Genomic DNA, 7,076 nt, shown 5'->3' on the forward strand with positions numbered 1-7,076 from the left:
ACAAAATGGAGCCCTAAATACCCTGGGCCACTTTCTTGCTTGAGAATTTGGTACCACCCCATATAAATCAAAGCTCCCTGGCTTAGCTTCTCGCCCCCCACCCACTCCTAGCTCTGGGTGTTGTGGGACTTGCCTGCGGACAGGACGAATGGCCGGCTTGAATCTAAGTCTTCACAACTGGTCCACCCTGGTCACACCATGTCACAGCTGCTCTCTGGGTCCTTCCTCCTGCCCCCATGATGCCCCTTCTCACTTCACCTCTCCCCATGGTGCCCTTCACCAGTGAAGCCTCCTTCCTCCTCTCCAAAACATTTGAGGCCCAGCCCAGGTTCCCATCTCCTCCCGAAGATGGCCCCAACAAAACCGCACTTTATGGTAAGAAAGGGAGAGTTGCTACTGGTTTAGGCTGTTCTTACAGGACTGCTGGGCCCGAAGGGGCAACTGTGATCTGGAAATTTGTGCCTGCTCTGCAGACTCAGGATCTCAGAGGAATGGAGCCCACCCAGTTGATCCCAACCTGGGAAAAAGGAGAACAAAAAAAGGTACACAGAGCTGGGCATGATGGAGGCCGAGGCAGGAGGAACTGAGTTCAAAGTCAGCCTCAGCAACTTAGCGAGGCCCTAAGCAACTCAGCGAGACCCTGTCTCAAAATAAAAACTAAAAAGGGCTGGGAATGTGGCTCAGTGGGTAAGCATACCTGAGTTCAATCCAATTCCTGCTACCAAAAACAAAGAAACAAAAAAGCCACAAAGAAGGGAAAATAGGGAACATTTATGTATTTGGGTCACCAGTCTAAGTTTACTCAAAAATGGCAAAAGGGCTAGGCATGGAGGCATACTTCTGTAATCCCAGTGACTCGGGAGGCTGAGGCAGGAAGACTGCAAAATCAAGGCCAGCCTGGGCAATTTAGCAAGTCTCTGTCTCAGAATAAAAAATAAAAAGAACTGGGGAGATAGCTCAGTAGTAGAGTGCCCCTGGGTTCAATTCCAGCAAAATACACACACACACACACACACACACACACACACACACACACCACGGCAGAAGGAGCAAGGGAACTCTAAATAATGTGGCAATCAGAAGCTATTTGTTCTGGTCTTTTTACTCATGCCGGGGAAGATGCAGCTCATGGGGAGCTTAGGTTCTAGTTGAGGAGGCAAAAATAATACATATGAACTGACAACAAACCACACAAGACAGCTTCAGTGATAGGGAGGGTGCATCTCTGTGTGCAGGTGATCAGTGCTATAAACACCTTTAAGCTAAAGAGGTTTAGCCAGGCACAGTGGTGCACTCCTGTAATCCCTGTGGCTCGGGAAGATGAGGCAGGAGGATGGCAAGTTCGAAGCCAGCCCCAGCAACTTAGCCCCAGCCCTATCTCTAACATAAATAAATAAATAAATAGATTTTTTAAAAATTTAAAAAAAAAAGGGCTGGGGATGTGGTTCAGTGGTTCTGCATCCCTAGGTTCAATCCTGGTACCAAAAAAAAAAAAAAATAAACAAAACAAAAAAAGGTAAAGAGGTTTGCTGTCAGCAGAGAGACTGTTGGAGGAGGTGGGCTTCATCTGGGTCCTGGGTGACAGGAATGGAGCAGGGGCTGGGGCTAGGCAAGGGAGACAGAGTAGGAGAGAGGAAGAGTCCAGCATACTCGAGTACCTGTGGACATACTGACCCTTCAGAATGAGGTTTCCGTGGTTGGGAAGAGTAGAAACCAAGAGTGGAGAAATGGAGAGAGCCCAGATGGTAGAGACATTTGAAAATCTGGCCAAGGAGCTCATTCATGTGTTTGTAATTTCATTAGTTAGTCTCTCCCTTCCTTCCTTCTCCCATCTACCGAGTTCCTGGTACATGCAGCACCATGCTCGGGCCTGAGGGGGAAACAGGGAAGTGTGAGGATCATGATGTCATCACTAAGATTCCACAAGAGTTAAGATCCCAGATGGAAATATCGCAGGTGCTTTAACAGGGCATGGGGGCCATTGGCTCAGACGTGCACAGTGCCACCCAGCAGGGCAGAGGCAGCAAGGGCCTCTGCCGCACGGCATGTCACAGAAGTGTTAGTTAGGCTGTTCCTAGAAAGGGCATTAGGTCTGAAGGTGATGAAGGAGGGCAGGTGTTCTAAGTGAATCAACAAGCATGGGGACGGGGAATCCAGCACCCTGCTCAGGGAGCAAGTGAGCTGGGTTGGCCACAGCGGGAGGATGTACGTGGACACCAAAGGAAATGACGATGAACCAGAGAACTAGAAAAGGACTCTGGGCCTTCTACCTGCTGCTGCCTCTTGCCCAGGAGACAGCAGGAGCCGGATGGAGGCCCCTCTTACCCACACTGGGTAGATCTCCTCTTCTTTTCAATTGAGGAACACATGGCTATTAGAGGATGCTAACTGCTATAATAAATAATTCCCAAGAATCGGTAGCAGAGCAGTACAGTCCAATGTGGTCAGCAGAGAGCCTCTGCTCCACACAGTCACCAGGACCTTGGCTCCTTCCATCTTCAGACACCACACCGTCCTGACAGCTGCTGTTGACATGTAAAAGTTAGACAGCATGGATAAGGAACGCCCACGCCCTCCGGGCAAGAATTAGTCATGTGGCCCTACCCAGATGTCAAGGGGCTGACAGGGAATGTCACGATGGGCCCGGAAAAAGGAAATGGGTTTGATGAGAACCTAGTGAGCCTCTGCAATAACCTCTCTCTATAATCCTCATGTCAATATGACACCTGACTTCAGGAGGGGGAGAGAAAGAAAGAAACAGTGAGCTGAGGGGCTGGCAGGGCTGGCAGTGTCAAAGCTGCAGTTCTGACCAGATCCTTCCTCTGGCTACGTCCTCTTCCAGTCAGTGCGCTGGGGAGTGCCGGGAGAGGGGCTCCCTCATCAGTCCCTTGGGAACTCTAACCTGGTCCTCAAGACAGGTGACGTAGAGAGCAAAAGGGTCACTGCCGCCCCAGTGGAGCAGCCTGCTTCTGGCCTGACCTCTCCTCCCCGTCTGTTGCCACCACCACCACCAGAGCCAGCAGAGGAACAGGGCAGCCTGGGAGACAGTCATGGCCCCATCCCCGACCCTCTGGTGTCCCCTGGGTGATTAAAGAGGAGGCTAAAGAGTGGAATGTTATTACAGCTTTCCCATAATGCAGTGTCATCAGCAAGCCCTGGGCCTCTGGGCAGCGCCCTGGCAGCGCCATCACTCTTCCCAGCTGCACGGAGCGTTTAGACCACGGAGGAAAGGGCAGGCGGCGGTCTAATAAAACAAATGGCAAGGCGAGACCGCTCATCAGCGCTCTTCAAAATGATCTAGACTTCTGACTTTTGATTTAAATCTGCATCCTCTGTGGCCAAAAACATAAAACAGAAGATGAGGGAGAGAACTGAAATGAAAGCGCGGTGCCAAGAAGTAGAGGGGCGGGCGGGGGTGGAAGGGCAGCCCTGGGACAGGCAGAGCCGAGCCCAGCCGGGCAGGCTGACTCGCAGCCAGGCTCCAGGCCTCATTAGGCTCTTCTCAGAACCTCCCCTCTGTTGCTAGGCTGCCCAGAAATGGGGTAGAAAGTTGGAGTGCCAATCCAGCAACCAACTCCAGGAAGCTGTCTGCTCCTGGATTGCCCTAACCTCTCTCCCTCAGTCCTCCAAGATGAGTCTGCTACAAGGACAGGGCTGTGCTGGGGACAGGTGGCCAGGAGAGCTCACTTTAGGTTCTAACGTCGTTCTCTTCAGATTCATTTACTCAACAAACATTTCATGAGAGGTTACTGTGCACTAGGCCCTGCTGTCCAATAGTGACTAGTGGGCACTTTGATGCAAGAGGGGACAAGTGACAGGGGCTGCTGCCTCCAATGGGGTCAGGGAGGCCCTACTGCAGTGACATCAGGGCAGATGAAGCGCAGAGAAGGAGACAGATTCCTGGGTAGATATACTCAGTGTCTCAAGACAGCTGAGGGTCTTTGGATATATATTAGGTCACTTAAAGATCCCAGAAGTTGGGTGAGGTAGCACCTGCCTGTCATCCCAGCAGCTCAGGAGGCTGAGGTAGGAGGATCTTGAGTTCAAAGCTGGCCTCAGCAACAGTGAGTCCCTAAGCAACTCAGTGAGATCCTGTCTCTAAATAAAAAAACAAAAAGGCTAGGAATGTGGCTCAGTGGTCTAGAGCCCCTGAGTTCAATCCCTGGTATCCTCCACCAAAAAAAGATCCCACAGAGGCCTGTCCAGGCCACCGCAAACACTTACAGGTCTTTTAAAAAGAAGAAAAGTTACCCCAGAACAAGGCGATGGTCTGGTGTTCAGTGTGACCCTCTTGGCTACCTTTGCCCTCCGGGTCGTTAAATGACTGACTATTCTGATTCAAGTCCCATCCCACACTTTTTGGTAACATATCTAGGCATTGGAGCCAATCAATCTCTCCAGTTGAATAAGTTGAAAGAGGAAAAAAATCAGAAAATCGTGCCCTGCAATGAAGCTAAGTATTTAATTCCTTTTGAATGTTTACATTATTAACACCAGCATTACAAAACGATATTTTTACTTTCAAGCGATTTAAATGTGCAATTTAGTGTCTCAATTACTAGGATCATTATAACTTAAAAAACGGAAGCAGCGCCTCCCTCCTGTCTCCTCTCCCTGCGAATGCCTCCTTTCTCTAAAGAATAATCAGGGCTCCAGAAAGCCCAAATACCCATTCCAAATGGCTAGGGAGGGGCAGCTCTGGTGGGGGTTTTCAATGAGCCAGAGGAGGCTGCATTCAGAGTGGAATGAGTGACAGCCTGCAGGTGGGTGTTAAAATGGTCATCAACTCCCCGAGGGGCTGGCACCACTGAGCAGCATTCCAGGCTGTGCCTATTAATGTGCCCAGAATGGCACTGGGTGATTGACAAACAAGGAGCCCAGACTCTGGCTCAAACCACACACAGCACAGTGAGAGGAAGAGGGGGCCTAGGTAAAACAAGGCCAAGAGGACCCGAGGGCCCCTTGGAAGTGACAAATAATTTGTTGGCCTACTCCTCGCCAGCACTGTCTAAGCCCTGTAATATGAGTAGAGACGCAGCATGCCGGTGGCTTAAGAGGGAACACTGGAGTCAGCTGGCCTGGGTTCAAATCCTGGCGCTGCCATCTCCAAGCTGGTGATCCTGGCAGGTCCCATCTTTTCTGTGTCTCAGTTTCCACCTCTATAAAAATGGGGATAATAGTGGTCCTTGAGCCATCATGGGGGCTAAATGAGTCAATCCGTGTAAGGCATTTACAATAGTGACTGGCATGTAGCGAATACCCAGCTTTAATTTATCACTATAAGTCCCATTTAAAAACCCATTATGACCCATCGTCCTCTATATAGGACACCTATAAATACCTATAAAATTTTATAGAAGACCTATAAAATTGCTCAATTTAAGTTTTTATAGGTGTCCTATATGTAGGACAATGGGATTTAATGGGTTTTAAGATGAAGCAACTAGAGCTCAGAGCAACTGAGACACCCACCCAAGGCTGGCCACTCTGAAGGCCTCTGCTGCCCTCCACCTGGAAGCCTCCCTTGCCCACCTTCATGTGGCTGTCTCCTTGGTGACTCAGGTCTCTGTCAACCACAAACTCCTCTGGGATGACCTCCAGACCACGCCCTCATCTGTGTGGACCCAGCACCCGTTTTGATGTGCCCTGGCACTTAGCATGTCTGAAATGATCTCGTTCATTTAGTAAACAAGTTACTATATATAAAGTACTATTATTATTGTATGTTTGCTTGGTGGTTGTCTTTCTTCCCACACTTCAAAAAATTAAATGGATGGTCCTAGATGAATGAATGAACGAATGTGTGAGTGAATGAGCAAGCCCACATTCCAACCCGGGTCTGTTAGACTCCAAAGCCAAACAAGCCTCCCGATGGGGAAAGACAGGTGGACAGGGTGCTCTGAACCTGGGACAAGACAAACGCATGAGGAAGCTGGTGCGGGGGAGGGAGAGCCAGGAGGCACTTGCCCAAGCTTCCCAGCATCCAGTCGTTCTCTGCAACCTCTCCTGCACTTGTATCTCAAGTGGAGTGAGAACCATTGGCTGACACCTCGTGTTTCTCATCCTGTTGCCTAAGACAGAGGAAACTCTGTCCCTGCTTCCCAGGACAGCTGGCAGCCAGCCAGGTGCTCTTCAAAGCCACAGCTGGGGTGAGGCCTCAGCCTCAGGTAGCATTATAAGGACTCAGGGGCCCCCAACATGGCCCTAGGTGCCTGGGGTTTGATAGCAAATAGACAAATCCTTTCCCTTTGGACCTCAAGAAAGCCACCAAAACTTTGTGGTTATAACTAGAGCTGAAGTGAGGCTATGGTTGGGCTGGGAACCCAGTGGGGTGAGCAGGGCAGCTTGGAGCCCCTCCTGGTCCCTGTAGCACTTCATTTCCCATTCCCAGAACTCACACGCCCCAGGTGGGCATGGCACACCCTAAGGCCTGGAGGTTTTCCCGTCCTGTCTTCCCTCCTACGCTTTCCCAGCAGTGAGAAGTCCTTCCCTGTTAAATCCACTCCTCCCTTGTCCTGTCTCCCACTCTTCCACGCCCAGGCCAGCCTCTTGATGCTCCTAAAGCCACCCCTGATCTTTCTCCTCCTATTTCCCTGAACAGCTAACAGTAATATTTCTTTCTTCAAATTCCATATGCCTCCCTTCAGTTGATGAATGGATAAAGAAACTGTGGCATACATATACAATGGAATATTACTCCGCAATGAAGAATGATAAAATTATGGCATTTACAGGCAAATGGATGAAATTGGAGAATATCATGCTAAGTGAGATAAGCCAATCTCAAAAAACTAAAGGACGAATGATCTCGCTGATAAGCAGATGAGGACATATAATGGGGGGTGGGAGGGGTTAGCATTAGGTTTAGGGTTAGGTGTAGAGTTAGGGATAAGGAGAGTGGTAAGAATGAAGGAAAGAAGGACTGTATAGAGGGAAAAGAGGGGTGGGAGGGGTGGGGGGGAAGGAAAAAAAAATAATCAAACATCATTGCCCTATGTAAACGTATGACTACACAAATGGTATGCCTTGACTCTATGTACAAATAGAGAAACAACATGTATCCCATTTGTATACAA

Source organism: Sciurus carolinensis, chromosome 7 (genome assembly GCF_902686445.1).
Source record: "Sciurus carolinensis chromosome 7, mSciCar1.2, whole genome shotgun sequence".
NCBI lineage: Eukaryota > Metazoa > Chordata > Mammalia > Rodentia > Sciuridae > Sciurus > Sciurus carolinensis.